The sequence below is a fragment of the Euprymna scolopes genome, chromosome 15 (assembly GCF_053919585.1).
Source record: "Euprymna scolopes isolate OS-2025 chromosome 15, ASM5391958v1, whole genome shotgun sequence".
Classification (NCBI taxonomy): domain Eukaryota; kingdom Metazoa; phylum Mollusca; class Cephalopoda; order Sepiida; family Sepiolidae; genus Euprymna; species Euprymna scolopes.
This window is the reverse complement of record NC_136496.1, coordinates 81849427-81867009: the sequence shown is the minus strand read 5'-3', so window position 1 is coordinate 81867009 and position 17583 is coordinate 81849427. Positions and strand designations below refer to the sequence as shown.

Below are 17583 nucleotides of genomic sequence, written 5' to 3'. Positions count from 1 at the left end.
TATGCATATATACACACATGTCTCCATATTGATACATACATATATATACACATACATATTTATATACATACATACATATATGCATATATATACATACATACATTCACACACGCACATTATATATATATATATATATATATATGTGTGTGTGTGTGTGTGTGTGTGTGTGTGTATATATATATGCGGAGAGTGTATTTATAAATAGATTACAAAATTGCAGGTAGATATATGTATTGAGCGAAAGAAATACTGATATAGAAAGATACATACACCTCTTCACATATACATACATATATACATACTCCACTTCAGTACTTCAAACAGAGTTCGAAACTGGGCCGTTTTATCGAGTTGGTTACTTTAACCATAAAAGAAGAATGTTTTACGAAGATCTTTGCATTATTGCTAATGGTAGCTGGAAACGTCACTTACATTTGTAAATAGATAAACAGGTAGATAGGTAAATAGATCTATGGATATGCATATAGATAGGAAGAAAGACTCCCACACACGAACTGTTCCCGCGTTATCACACCGGACTTACGGCTCCGAATCAAACCCTCATTTATAAAAATGACGCCCGATTACAGTATTTTTGTTTGTTTGTTTGTTTGTTTCACCTTTGTCGTCGAGTTTCACTTTCATTCGTCACACGCACACACGCACGGGTATGCTTTTCCCCTTTCCCCACCACCCAGATGCTTTGTTTACATCATCCGATTTTCCCGCCTCTTTTGCCGCCTTCCGCATTCCCACAACAATTGCAACTTCTCCTGCCACTCTCCCGTTTCTTTTTTTTTTCCAGTATATTATCTTTCCTATCACACTTTCCATGTGCCTGTCGATTCTCTTTATATTTCTCTCTCTCTCTCTCTCTCTCTCTCTCTCTCTCTCTTATATACATCTGATCTCTCTCCCTTTCTCGCCCTCTTCATATATATATATGTATATGTGTGTGTATATATTCTTTTATATATATATATATATATATATGTGTGTGTGCGTATATATCCTTATATATATATACATATATATATATGTGTGCGTATATATCCTTATATATATATATACATATATATATATATGTGTGTGCGTGTATATCCTTATATATATATATATACATATATATGTGTGTGTGTGCGTATATATCCTTATATATATATATATATATATATATATATATATATATCCTTAGAGATCATCTTTACGTTCCATATACTAAAATGATAACTCTCTCCTCCCTCTACGTTCTCTCTACCTCTTTCTTAATCTTTTTCTGTCTTGATCTTCCAATCATGCTCCCTTCCACTTCGCTTTATCTTTCTCTATCCATCTCATACACACACAGTATTGCATTCTCTCTCTCTAATTATCTTTCCCAGTTTCTCTCTCTAACTACCTATCCCTTTTACAGATCACTTTTACCTTCTAGATACTTACCCAGTCCCTTTCCTCTCTCTCTCTCTCTCTCTCTCTCTCTCTCTCTCTCTCTCTCGTTTCTGTCCCTCAACCTTTCCCTCTCTTGATTCTCCAATATTTTCTTCTTCCCACCTTGCTCTATATATTTTTATCCTGCATGCACTCTCTCGCACTAACTTTCTATCTCTCGGTCGTGTTCTGTTGGTCTGTTTCTCTTGCTCTCTCAAATTCACCTTCACTTTCTTTGTACTTGAAATTTCCTATTTTCCTTTCCAATTAATGATTTTACGATCAGTTTCTCCCTCTACCAGATACTTTCCTTTAGTACCTATCTACTTTCTTCATTTTCCCCCGTCCTTCCTGTCTCTATCTAGTTCTCTCTTTTTCTCTCTCTATCTTTCTTTCTCACTCTCTCTTTCCCTCTGTGTGTGTATATATATATATTTCTATGTACATTATAGAGAGAGAGAGAGAGATAGATAGATAGATAGATTTTCTTTCCCCCGAAATCATGCATTATTTTTCGATATCTGACAGAAATTATATTTTTCTATTTATTTAGTTTCCAATAACGTTTTACTCCGCCCTATCTCCTCCTCCCTCCAATAATCTATATTGCTTGTTAACACACACACATACACATCAGCATACACACGCGTACATACACACACACACACATATATCTATCTATCTATCTATATATATATATATATATATATATATATATATATATATATATATATATACCATCGCTCTCTCTCTCTTTATTCTCCCACGCATTCCGCCCCCTAACATTCGAATTGTCTCAAAGAAGCAAGTTTCGATATAAAAACAACAATCTCAAATTTAATCACAGTCTGAGGAAACGGTCCGCCACAAGAAGCTACCAGGTCGCACACACAAAACAACGCTGACCTCACGAAACGACCCGACGGGGCAGACCCGTATTAGCATTTATTCAAGTTCGCTCTCTCTCACACACATCTTCAATTTCGATATTTTTCATCCTTTTTTTTCAGAAAAAAAAATAAAGAAGAAAACGCCTACAAATACTACGATTAAACTTAAATATTTATAAATAACTAAAAATTTATTTTTAAAAGAAAGGGAAACTTTTTAAATTTGTTTGTTTATAAATCTGCCAACTAAAAACATTCTTGCATTTTAAATTGAAAAAAAAATTTTAATTCTTTTAAAAACAACATGAAATAAAATAAAAAAATTGGCACGAAATTGAAAATATATTTTAAAGACCTTATATCAGAAAGATTTATCTTGGTGCGTTAAATAAAAAAAAAATAAGAGAAAGAAAAAAAAAGGAGAAAAAAGCGCGAAATTCCTGCAAACTTGAACGCAACAGCAGTAAATTTTCACGGACACACGGACAGTGGTCGATCGATCGCGGCAACAAAAGAAGCGTGCGACATTCTCTCTTCTAGTTAAACGCTGTTCCGAAGCTGAGATCAGCATAACTAATTCGGTAAGTTATGTTGTTTTTCTTTTAAAAAGTTGCATTTCAATCGTTTTTTTTATGTTTCTCATATTTTTGTTAGTTTAGTTGTTTTTCTTGTTTTTAGGCTATATGCTTTCAAATGGTAATTTTATTCAAATAATCGAAAAATTGACAAAGAAAAGTAAATCTTTAAATCCCATATTTTACAAGAATTCCTGTAATTGTATTTTTGTTGTTGTTGTTGTTGTTATTTTTTTAATATATGTCAGAAATATTATGTAGGAAACATAAACTTATCTTCATTGTAATTCTTTTTTTTTTTTTTTTTGCCTCCAACAAAAGGAGGGTGAAATCTAAATTCACCCTTGTCCGTTTGTCTGTCCGCACTTTTCTCGATAACTACGCCTTGGATTTTTTAAAAAATTTTGCACAAACATTAAACATGATATGAATAAAAAGGTAACAGAACGGATTTTCCGGGAAAACTCCCGTTTCCCCCACCCCCTAGGGGTGCCTTTCGGGTTAAAATGGCTAAAATTGACACTTGTGTGCTTTAAAAAAAATTGATGCCCTGGATTTTTATAAAACTTTCTGAAAAGTTGTAACTAACTGATTTCTATATAATTTTGTTTGTCTATACTTTGCGATAACTTTTTTAGGGCAAATAAAAACACTCCATTTTTGGGAGTATTTTACCATATTTGACCAAAATTTCCTGTGTATGTCTATGTAGCAGTTTTGCATGGTGCTGAACTCAAATCTAAATATGCTAAGGCCTTCGGGACTTTTGGAGTTAAATGGGGGGGGACAAATGATGGACTTAATCATTTCTTTTTTTTTTTTTCTGCATGGTACAGAACTCAATTTTACGTATGTTAAGGCCTAAAACTCCACCGTTTGTTCATTTTCACCAGGATTTGACGTCCCTTGGGAACTTCGGGTGCTTAATGGGGTGGAGGCGGGGAATGCTGAACTTAGTCATTTGTTTTATGCTTCGTTCACTGTGCACTCACGGGGGATCATGCATGCTTCACTTGTGCGTGCGTGTGTGTGTGTGTGTGTGTGTGTGTGTGTGTGTGTGTGTGTGTGAGAGAGAGAGAGAGAGAGAGAGTTCCTTATGGCCCGGAAACGGCTGGGCGATTTTTTCGAAATTTCACACGAAAGTACTTTATGTGTCTGGAAGTGTTCGTAAATGTTTTTTTTTGTTTTTTTTTCATCAGATGCGTTTGATAAATATCGAAAATCGATAATTGAAAAATCCGATTCAAGAAGGATCTCCGATTTTTACCAAAGTTAACATTTTTATCCAACTTAACATCACAAGTGCATTTGAGAAGCTTTATCATCGCACAAGCGTAAAGGTCCAGTCTATACAATCAACTGTAAATTCTTTTATAAAATATGGGCACGTTCGAAATGGTGGTTTCTTTTTAAAGCGCAATCGAACCATGATACTTGACTTTTGTACTTTTAACTTTACTTCAAATGATTATGTAAAAATAATTCCATAAAAGTAACAGTTGGTTCTTTGATAAGAAAGTGGCGCGTTCAAAATGAACGTTTCTATATAGAGAACAATTGGACTATGATACTTGACTTTTGCATTTTAAACTTTAAGTGAATCCATTATTTACAGATAATTTTATAAAATCAACAGTAGAGTCTCTACAGTGCAATGTAGACTACAGTGTATTGTAAACTAAGTTATTGCGGGGAGTTATGTGAAGCTTCCTTCCGGTACACTGCGTGGGGTGTCCCTAAGAGTAGGTGATCAATTGATTTGATTAAAAAATGAGCGATTTCACAGATTTCGATAGCAATAAACGTATGAGAAGGTGGACTATTTATTGATCCGCATTCAATACCTGACAACGTCAGGTCTCTCCTCTAGTATATATATATATATATATATATATATATATATATATATATATATATATATATATATATATATATATATATTAAATTGTGATACAATGAATTTCAAATAACCCTTATTGAAATGAAGTGTTTGAGTTTCATATCAAAGATTTTTATTATTCTAAGCAAGACAAAGAATACTTTAGAAAATTAATCTCCTTAACCTATAGGGTTTCGATGTCTACCATCAGAGGAGAGAAAATATTAGCAAATATTTATAAAGGTATGTACCCTATTTTCTAAAGTCAGTGAGACATGGAAAGTCAAAGTCAAAATAATTAATTAATCAGAAGTCCTGTAGCAGGAGGATTTGAATAAAAGGATGTGAAAATTGTAGATCCAGATTGCGTGGCAAAATCCATGGTGAACATTCTTTAAAGTAGTTGGGTAATAAGATCCAAGTTGTATATTAGGTAATCCGCATAGCTGAGTAGATATCCAAGTGGGGCAAGTTCTTGTATAAATTTGTCTGTGGGTCCAGCGAAAGTAATTCAAATTATTTTGAAGTATATATATATATATATATATATATATATATATATATATATATATATATATATATATATGCTGCCACGTTGTTTGTCTGTGGAATTTATTATATATAATCTCTCATATTCTGAAAATCATATATATATATATATATATATATATAACGTAAGGGGATACTACAATTAGGGACCATATTTAGAAAGGGGTGTCTTGAGTGGAATGTTGTGCAGCAAAGTATTTGTTCACATTACATTTAAATTCCTGCATATTAATACATTCGGGGAAACACAACGCAGAGAGGGAATTTCAAAAGCAAACGGGCCTAGCATAGAAGCTATAAGATTCGAAAATAAGCCAATATCTGGGGTAAAGAGGTGGGATTTCGTTGCTAATCGGATTAGTCTGGGGTATTTACGTTAAGGGTGTATAAGTGCAATAAGTTCTTCGGAGTATATTTCGTAAAAGTATAGGGATGGAACTCTGCAGCTATGGGGCAGGGGCCAGTGCTTCGTAGACATCGCGAAACGTATCATGTTAGAGTTTTTTTTTGTTTTGTTTTTTTGGCATTCTGTCCAAGAGGAAGAGACTAGTGATTGATACACCAACCCACATGTAGCAACAATACTCCAATGCATGGCGAATGACGTATTTATAACCATAAAGGATACTGACAAATGTTAGAAGACGAATATACTGTTATTTTCGACAATTACAATTTATTAAGTCTTCGCAAAAGTTTACCCGATATAAAATGTCATCTTGAAAAAGTAAGTTTTTGACAATCTTTATTCATAAAAATAACGAGCTTGACTCTCCATAACTTGATTCCATCCGTCATCGAGCTTATAAATGTTTCGCTTGTAAAAATTTTTAGGTTTTGATGTAAAATATGACTCTAACTTATGTTCAATCTCCTCTCGTGATGTTAACCTAAGGTCACCTAAATGGTTTTGCAATTCACGAAATAAGTGAAAATACGATGCAGGCTGGGTCAGGAGAACATTCAAGATGGTGCAAGCTTTCCCAATCAAGTTTTCATATATCTTTAGTCTGTAACGCTGTTTTTGGACGAGCATTATCATGATGGAAGATGGACCCATTTTTGTTGACTAAATGACAGAATTATAGGAATGATGCTTTAATTTAAAATTTTCAAAATTAATCATAGCGATATGTGTAAATAATAACAATGTGCATAAAATAGATTACAATGATTTTAAAAGTCCTTCCTGGCAAAAAATTTTACACCAATCTGGCATATGTCATTTGCTTCATATTTGAAATAAATAAACTTATTTGGAGAGTGTATAAAACTGATAACCAATTAACTGTTTGTAGAGACCGCTATGAAAGAAAATGTTTTGACCTTCAGCTTAAACAAAGGGGTACTATTGAACTTTATTGGCTGGGGAAATTCTCTGTTTTATATTGGCGTTAAGTCAATTTCGTATTTGACATTAAATCATTTAGGACACTCATTTGTACCAGATATTTGTTTATTCTGTCATATAGATGGATCAATGCACAAACTGGCACAATAAATTGCAACATTTTATTATCTGAAAAGACTGACCTTGAAAACATGGGTAAACATGCAAGATTTATTGATTTGTCGTGAAAACTAACCGAGTTAACGTTTTAAGACGTAATAGAAAATAACTTGTAAGTCGAAAAGGTTCGACTTCGAAATTTGACATTTTCCCATACTCCAATCTCATCCAATTATCAGTGTAATGTAGAGTAGACCAAACCTGACAAACCCACAAAAAATTTTGCAATTCTTTTGTGGTTGGAGTACTTTAGCGTTATATTGACTCGCATTTTTTTAGTTGCTTTTTATTTATTGTAATCCTCTCGATATACCTGCATAATCACTAGGGCTATGACAACAGCATATTCTTTTCATTGTCATGACTCAAATATATATCTGACACAGTTAGATACAATTAATCAACCGAGAACTACATCACTCTATATAAACTCATATAAGATATCAACGGATACACACTCGAGAGTCAAAACAATGAGAAGAATATGCTGTTTTCCTGGTCCTAATAATCACTAGAACTGTGACAAGAAAATATTCTTTTCATTATTTTGACTCTGGAGTATATATCCGACACAGACACAGTTAATCAACAGAGAACCACATCACTCTATCTAAAAACATATAAGATATTAACTGATATATACTCGAAAGTAATCACGTTAATACACCGGTTCTTATTAGACTATCGTAGTTAAGAGGCGGTGAGCCTGGTTCGTACTAAATGGGTGTCCATTTGGGAATACCAGACGCTGTATGTAGGCGGACGTTGACACGTCGATAAAAGAACTGCAAAAAACTTAACTTCTCTCCTGATCTGGATATAGATGCGATTGAGAACCGTTTCTCAATTTGATATTCTCTAGATACGTCCTTCTTCGGCAAAGGCCGGTTTAACTCATCTAAGGGAAACACACCTGTTTTTTTTTAATCTGATAATGATGTTATTATAACCATTGTTGTATTTAATAATAGTGTACGAGAGAAATTGGGCCATACAAATAAATAAAATAAAATCCAAAATCATAATCTATCACAAATTTTGTAAATTTTTATGCCGAAAAAATTAGGCACTTTCAAAATGGAAGGGGGGAGTAAGTATTTTTTGACGGAGTCTCTCTTTAAAAATCTACCAAAAATCAAATAATTATCCAAGCAATACGAAATTTTGACCTGTTATTAAGTGAAGAATGAACTTTATAAGGGTGTACTGTTTGTTATAATCGATATATATATATATATATATATATATATATATATATATATATTACCTACCAAACATCCTTTTTTATTTGTGAGTACAAACATGCTTAAAATAATAAGTCGAAACTGAGCAAAATATATTACATTGTGGGGAGGGTAGGAATTGTAGATAAAACAAATAAACAAAACTGCGCACGTGTCAGGTTTTAAGGTTGAAAATCCGAATTTTGAAAGTTTTATTTTTTTATCCTTTGTGTTTTTAAATGTGAAATTCGTTGAATATGTTAATAATAATTATTATCTTTAAGATTAGCAAAAAAAAAAATTATATATTTTCATTATTTTTATGAAAAACACTACTTTATATCTTTGAAAAATAAATTAATATTTTTAGTGAGCCCAATACTGCTAATATACTATTAAACAGAAAATGCTGTGTAGAATCGCTACAAAAAAAGAAAAATGATAATAAACTGAGCATTTCCCTAAAAAATACGATCATTTCTTTCGCCAATTTCTTGTTGATTCACCTACGGTGGACTAAGCGTGATACTATATACAGGACTAGTTTTCAACACATACGACGCCTAGCATTCCCAAAATAGTCACCCATCTGATACTGGCCAGCCTCATTGTTGCTTCCCTTCAGGGGTTATATATATATATATATATATATATATATATATATATATATATATATATATATATATCGCGTATGAAAAAGACGTCAAATCAAACGTTAAAAATACGTGGTTAAATATAGTTTATTATTATTAGTCCTATCAAAGCCTCCGTAGTTAATTTTAAACTATCATTAATTTTTGTTTTAAATTTCGCTGTGCAAATATCTAGAGTGGTATAAAACGTTGGAATTATTTGATATTCAGGTACTTATAATATTTTTGCATATTCTTATAGCAAATCATCCTAAACAAAAAAATATCAATTGATTCCAAAACGTTTTAAAAAATATCGATCGAGACAAAAAAAAAATGGCGGTGAATGATATGGTTTTAGAAAATTTTTAAATTTAAAATTCTATATTTTCTACTATTCATATGATAAAATTCAGGTTTTTATCTTTCTGGGAAAATGTTGCTCAAGAATAATGGATTTTAATAGATTTTAATTCGTTTTAAAAGCAACTACTGTTTATTCTCCCATTTTTGGGCCGTGACGAGACAAAATCATTTTAACCCATTCTGCAGCTGCATTTCCGTTACCTCAATAAATGTTGTTGTTTTTTTTTTTAAACAGTCTTTGTCTCTATAATATATTTTTATAAAATATTAAAACAAATCATTTTTCCCCGATAAATTATTTTAGAAACATTCGTTAATCGAAAAGATTCGTTAATCCTAAATTCTGATTTAACCCTAACTGGCAGTCACTAGGATTTAGAGTTAGCAATACAAAATTTTAACTCCTCTGAATCGCTAGAATATCCCGGATAACAGGGTTTATCTTACGTTTATTTTTGTTTTGTTTTTTTACATAGATTATTTTTACATACATTATCAAGGCCAAGAGGCCACTCAAGGATAAGGGTACAGTAGAAATTGGACAATATAGTAATCATTAGTAATGAAAATTTGGTAAATTTGATAACTTATATGGAACGGCTCATCAAGAACTTATTTACTTTAGACTTGAACACAACCATATTGTAGTCAGCCGGAAAGCAGGAAAACGGAAGACAATTCCACAGGCGCGCAGTTCTAAGAAAGAAGCTTTGTTCATGGAATCTACGTTTAGGTTTAGGCACAGATAAAGAGTGGAGGGAATTATTGATAGTGTTTACAGCTAGACGAGTGTTTCTTGTGAAAGTTTGGCGAGAGGGGACCATAGATTGAAGCTCAGTCGAACACTTTCCATGAAAATAACGATACATCAGAGACAAACTCGTAACATCTCTTCTGTGAGATAGAGGTTGCAAGGAAGAGAAAAGGACATCTCCTACGAGGCTACGAAGTCTATTTTGAACTCTATCAAGGCAGGCCAAGTCCTTTCTAGCAGCTCCTGCCCAGATGTGGCAACAGTATTCCATCCTTGGACGTACCTGGCTCTTATATAGATAGAGAATAGCATCAGCAGTGAGATATCTACCGGATCGATAGAAAGATCCCACCATTTTTCCAGCGGCCTTGGCAACAGATTTGATGTACGTGTTCCATTTAAGATCAGGAGTAATGGTCAAGCCAAGAAGCTTGTCAAAACTTGAGGCCTCCTGAAGACGAGAGCCATTCATTGAACGACGTTAAATTCATATGCAAAACTTATACTCTTCCTTCTAAAATAATAAAATAAAATAACGGTTTAAATAAAGTAGAATCAAATTTAGGTTGGGATATTCAGTGGAGACGGTTAATCTACAAATATACATAAAAAAACATATTGATCTTATTTTTAAGGTAAAAGGAATATGGTAACACCGTAATGTTTACACAAAAACAAATTTCACCGAAATGAAATTGCTTCGGTCAACAATGTTAAAAAGTACGAAAAACATTTGGGTTTTAAAAACACAATGAAGTTTCTAATACTTTTTCTATTGACCTTATTTTTTTGTTTCTTTTCGGGGTATTGTTTATAACATAAACGAGTTTGTCAAACGGAAAAGAGCAGCGTGGAGGGTATAACCGCTAACTTTTGTTTTTTCAAGCTGAAAATGATGTCAGTTTAAATATCTACTCCTATTTTAAATAGGAAAACATGAACTAACAGTTGTACTTTTTAAATTCAAAATTTATATTTCGGCCAAAGTTATTGCAGCCGGTTGGTAGCAATGGGGATAAACTCACACTGTCTACAAAACGCCGCTATGTCGGCGACTCCAACAGCTGGGAGGTGATAATGGCTAAGTAGTTAACGATACGGACTGACAAGTAGAGTGTGTCAGGTTCGAAACCAGGTCGTTCAACAGAAACACTTTCTCTTAGTAACGTTGGTAACCTTCACATGGTTCCTCCTGATGTCCTTCTAGAAAGAAATTTAAAAAAAAAGGTATCGGAGAAACGAATGCCAATAAAATCATAATGAATGATTCTCAACAACCAACAACAATACTCCCAACAACCAACAACAATAATCCCAACAGCTCAATCCAGCTCCTAGTTGACTCAATAACTATTGCTACTGTTATGACTACAACTGTTACTATTAAAAAGGGAAGTGGTGAAGATTGTTTGCTTCACATCTGAAAAAAAATAAAAACAGTGTTTTATGTACATCGGAGCTAAAGGTATGGAAAGCCATTTATCTATTATATTCCCTCATAGGTAAATATGCTTCGCGAATCGGTTCTAAGAATAATCCGGAGTTTCCAAGTCAGCCTGAAATTCTATCCTACCAACTTTAGTGACGATACTGGAACTAAGTGCATCAATGCTTGTCTTTAAAATGGACCATTAGAGGAAAAGTGGAGACAACGTGCCTTACTGCATTTCTAACAGCTTCCTTTTCAAGTTTACTTGCCACATACATTGCGCCCTGGAAATCGCAACTCCATCGCTTTTCGAGACTGAAATATGTTGATGAATTATGATTACAGCGTTAAACTTAATCATAAGTATATATAAAACTAATTTCCTTTATGATATGTATATGTAAAACAAATTTATTTTATTATATGTATATATAAAACTAATTTACTTTGTGATATGTATATAAAAAATTAATGTACTTGATTATATGTATATATAAAATAATTTACTTTATTAAAAGTATATATTAAACTAATTTACTTTATGATATGTATACATAAAACAAATTTACTTTATGATATGTATATATAAAACAAATTTACTTTATGATATGTATATATAAAACAAATTTACTTTTTGATATGTATATATAAAACAAATTTACTTTATGATATGTATATATAAAACAAATTTACTTTATGATATGTATATATGAAACAAATTTACTTTATGATATGTATATATAAAACAAATTTACTTTGTGATATGTATATATAAAACAAATTTACTTTGTGATATGTATATATAAAACAAATTTACTTTGTGATATATATATATATATATATATATAAATAATTTACTTTATGATATGTATGGTCCTAGATATGACCTTAAACTATATCCGATGGTGAAGACCCAGCTTGCGGGCTTTGGGGTGTGTGAAGCCACCCTTTAATTGTCATTGGTCCCAGGTCCACTTTGGCCCCGGGGTAGTCTATGTTAGGGTCCCAACTATGGGCTAAAAAGAAACCGACTTGAAAAAACAAATATATTCTATTAAAAAATTTCTTCAAAAACATTGGATTTCGCATTAAATAACATGAAAAGGGTTGATATGCCGTAAAACAAAAGCAACCAACCAACCTTAAATTTACTTTATTATATGTATATATAAAACTAATTTACTTTATGATCAGTATATATAAAACTTAATAGCTTTATTATATGTATATATAAGAGTAATTTACTTTAGGATATGTATATATAAAATTACTTAATTTCATTATATGCATATATAAAACTAATTTAATTTATGATATGTACGTATAAAATTAATTTACTTCGTTATATGCATATATAAAAATAATTTACTTCATGATATGTATATATAAAAATTATTTACCTTATCATAAGTATATATATAAAACTTTTTTACTTTATTATATGTATAGATAAAATAAATTTACTTTATGATACGTACATATAAAGCTTATTTACTTTATTATATGTATATATAAAACTTATTTACTTTATTATATGTATATATAAAACTTATTTACTTTATTATATGTATATATAAAACTTATTTACTTTATTATATGTATATATAAAATAAATTTACTTTATTATATGTGTATATAAAACTAATTTACTTTACTGTATGTATTTAAAATTAATTTTTTATCATAGGTATATATAAAACTAGGCGAGTATTCGTTCCAAGGCAGGTAAATGAATTTCTTAAACAGAATTCGATGAACAGAATATTTTCACTCTGTTTTAATTTCTTTATTATTATTCTTCAAGTATTTATTTTAGTTCAAGCTATCGGATGCCAAATATTCATCGATTATTTCGGTCACTCTAACCGATAGATCTTTTAAGGATTCCAACCGTTCTATTCAATGTAATTGCTTATATTTCTCTTGCACTTGGTTCACCAGGTATAGTAAGGAGGTGATTTCTTTTATTTGTTTTTATTTGAATTTTTTATCAGTTTGTTCAAGCTGGGGATGGGACATTATACCGGATGCCAAGCATTCGCCCACTAACTCAGATATTCCAACCGAGAGATCTTTTGAAGATTGTGGCCGTCGCTTTACGTGCATTTGATGTACTCTTATCAATAGTAAAATAAGGTTGTAATAATATCAAACCTTACATCTATTATTCTTATTCTAATTTTGACCCAAATCATTTACATAATTTGGATTCTAGATAATGTCTCAGATTTAAATTATAAGCCTATGCTTAATTGATGGCTAATGATTATTAATCAAATTCAATGTAAATTTGAAATATTTGAATTTTTAAATTGGAAGGTTTACGAAAACTGCTGTTTTTTTGCGAATCCAACTTCAATTCAAGATCCACTAATACCATGAAGATCCGAAATGGACTCGCCAAAAACTCCTTAAGTGCACAAAAATTGGCAATTGGTAAATATTTATAAATGATGTATAATACATACTCTTAATACTAGCTGTACATACCCGGAGTTGCCAGGTAAAAAAACTTATTGTTGAGCGTATTTTCCTAAAAGTTGACCATATGTTGGATTTTTGGAAAGATAAAACATAGCCATCTGCATCTATGAAATTCAAACAGGGAAATAAAATCTCATAGCTTAAAGGGAAATAACTCATAGGTTAAATAAAAACTTACTTCCGTTTTAAAACGCAGCTGATGTTAATAATAATAATAATAATAATAATAATAACAATAATTAAAATTAAATTAAATGTACATTAAATTAAAAATAAATTAAATAAATAAACTTTACATAATATTTCTAAATAGAATACTTAAACAATCATTTTACTAATTTCCATAAAAAAAATTTCGAGCTAGAGATTAAAACTGGTTTTAAATGAGATAACGTCTTGAATGTCGATTTTGTTTTGAATAAAAACTATATAGAGAAATCATGCAGGAATAAAAGTATATTAAAGTTCGGCTTGCAATATTAAAATCTATATTTGTGAAAAAGCGTACCTTTTGTATATATTAACCAAATTGTGAACAAACAAACATGAATACGAATTTATCATAATAGATTAAACAAAAGTCAGAAAATGGTATCATTTTCCACCTCTTCTCTATTTCATGCAAAGAAAATATAATTACAGTAAATATAGTTCACATTATCTAGTCCTTATGCATAGCAGCTGTGTTACAAAATTCATAATAGTCGGTTCAGGAGTAAATCTTGTACAGGGAAAAAAATCTATACGCATTCTTAACTTTATATCAACAGAAACGTTACGAAATCAGACAAAATGAAATTACTAGTCATATTTTTCACATAAAATTCCGTAATTTTCTCTTTTTTTTGTGAATTCAGTTAATTTACGTTGCTCTATTTTTACATATTTTCTTAAAAAAAACTTAATACATTTTTAAACCTTATTTGAACATTAAATTAAAAATAAACACATTTACAATGAATGTCTAACAAATAAAATCTTTATTTTTACTTTGTCGCCTTTTTATACAATTTTCTTACTGTAAAATAATTGCTCCCATTTTCCAAATTCTAAACTTACACCTAACATTAATAATTTAAATGATGGCTAATCATTTATCATAGTTTTACCCAGTCATATATATATATATATATATATATTAGTTTAATTATTAAAGCTAAATTCTTTAAATCAAATTATATACACATGTATTAAGGTTAAGAATTTATTGTTTGAAATAAGGAATATGTAGAGAAAATTTATGTTTATTTCCTTAATCTTAATATTGCTCTATTTTTTTAAATATTGAGCTTTACCTTTTTGGCTAGAATCATCCTGAAAGTATTACTTCAATGTAATATCTGACAGGATAATTCACTTGATCTCTAATCTGTGATATATATATATATATATATATATATATATATATATATATATCATATATATATATACATATATATATACATATATATATACATATATATATGCATATACATATATATATACATATACATATATACATACATATACATATATACATATACATATACATATATACATATACATATATATATATATATATATATATATATATATATTCACGCGGTTAATGGTAGTCGAATTGATACGGTCTTCGCTAATCGAGCCAAAGATGTCTCGTGTTGCGGGGTTCGACTGGTGTTAATCGTGACACCCTGCACTGAAGATTCCCGAAAGGATGAAACGCTAGTGTCTGTAGGTATTTAATTATTATAGTAAAAAAAATAATTATATATATGTGTGTGTGTGTGTGTGTGTGTGTGTGTGTGTGTGTGTGTGTGTGTGTGTGTGTGTGTTCATTGAACCACACTATTGGTGAGTCTATTTTGACCTTCGTGGTGGTAGTGAATCTCGAATTGAATTTGGATTCGCAAAAACCAGCAGTTTTAACAAACAACCAACTCTGAACTGTGTTGCAGCAATTTGAAGATGCATCGTTTGTTTTTTGTTTTGTTTTGGTGGGTGCTTCCGAATGAGCTATTCAAAAAAAAAAATCTGAATCTAATTGTAGTCATACATCTCCATTAACGAACGTGGAGAGATAAGAAGAAAAGTAGAAACAAGGAAAATATAACAATAGCAAATATATGTTAAAATACATTATGCATTTTCTTTACATAGCGTTTATTTTCCTGAGATATTCGCGCAGGCAAAAATGTATCGCTAAAAGTTCTAAAAAAAATATATTAAATAGTAAATCAACATTGTATTAACATTTTAAGAACTATAAAGTGGACGACCGTAGTCGATGGCGACCCGAAGGCTCCCTTTTAATTATCTACTACTTTGAAATGTAGAAAGTGTCACGGCTTTCGATCCTGACCTTACAATGCTTGATTGTTTCGCAAGCATGAAGCAACTATTTTTTAAATCTTTGGTATGGCTCAACAGTCTTTCGAACCCTGAGCAAAATCATGCCAGACTATCAAACTAAATCTATAAGCTTGTTTAAATTTGGAAAAAAAATACGCTATGGATATCTCTGAAGCAAACCATGTTTGCCTTTTACTAGTTATAAATGATGGAAACAATTATGTTTCGCTTTTATTCGCACTAATCTATATATCTAGAAAAGTGAGAACGTGTGTGAGAGGACATTCTCAACCTATATACTCGACGAACTTTTGATATACAGACTTTAAATTTGTTCAATAGGGTAGTCAGACACGCAGAAAACTTTCTAATCGGTGTTCATCCGGAAAAGGGTCTGCTAAGTGGTTAAATTAAATAATTGGTACGTGGGGAAGTTATCGGAATTTTTATGTTTATCAACTGTTTCACGAATGTGCATGCGTGAATCGTTCACGTGATAGATTAGTTATGTTAAGAATAAGTGGGTTTAAAAACACTTTAAGCATCGTGTCAAGTTGACCTAATGGTTATCGTACTTGGCTTAATGTCTTTAGGTTTAACTTTCGATTTCAGCTCACTTCAGTAAACTATTAAAAAAAACAATGCTCGCATGCATATGTCTCAGTTTCTGTATGACTTAAAATATAATATTTATGCGTATTTTACGACCGAGCAACGCCGGTGAGCCTGCTAGTATTCATATAAATCTAGAAAAGTACGTCAACAACTTAATTTTTCATATATAAATTATCATTTATGATGATCTAAAACAAAACTACTCGCCCATTTATTTATTTTAGAGTTTGCGTTTTCTTTCCGAATTCAATATAAGGCGGCAGGAGTTGCCTGACTTGCTATTTACTTTTTCACTTCTCTTCGCCACTTGCTAGATTTCTTTCTAGGTTACTTGCAGGAGGGACCCCTGCATCTTAGATGAACGTGTTTCTGTAGAGCCAACTGGTTGTCCTTATCATGTGACCTGGTTTAGAAAAAGGCATGTGTTTTACTCGTAAACGTTTGCGCTAGGGGGTAGATTTGTATTTATTTATGTATGAATAAATACTCACTGGTCTTTATTATCGAGTGGAGGATTCTTTTTCGTAAAACTTCCTGTCTTCTAATTTTGTGCTTTTTTTATGCAAAGTAACGATTATCAATATTAAAACTATTGTTTACAATCGTTGTGAAAAAAAGTCTATATAAATAAAACAAGAGATGTACGTGTGTGAAATGTGTTACATAGCAATCCATCTCCTCTTCTGATGAGAAGCATTAGGCTTCGAAATACCTAGGTATCTATATCCATATAGGTAACGCATCTATATCCCTTATTGATGTAATTTCTGTCATTCCCTTATTAAATTAATGATTAAATGTATATGCAGTAGTATATATTTTTGTATCATTTATTCTTCTATTTTTGTGTACATATTTCTTGCAAGGTTAATAATGCAAGAATTGTATTATCGATTCATTGATTTTTCAATATCTGAA

At 31.1% G+C, this 17583-nt stretch overlaps 1 protein-coding gene across 1 annotated transcript in view; it reads left to right on the top strand.

Moving 5' to 3' along the window:
• Nucleotides 1–2274: 2274 nt before the first annotated feature.
• LOC145293945 (uncharacterized) overlaps nucleotides 2275–17583 on the top strand; it is a 275485-nt gene continuing 260176 nt past the window's right edge. Inside the window, exon 1 of the mRNA XM_080140807.1 lies at nucleotides 2275–2899. The gene's annotated coding sequence lies outside the window, so the exon portion shown is untranslated. The remainder of the gene's footprint in view (nucleotides 2900–17583) is intronic.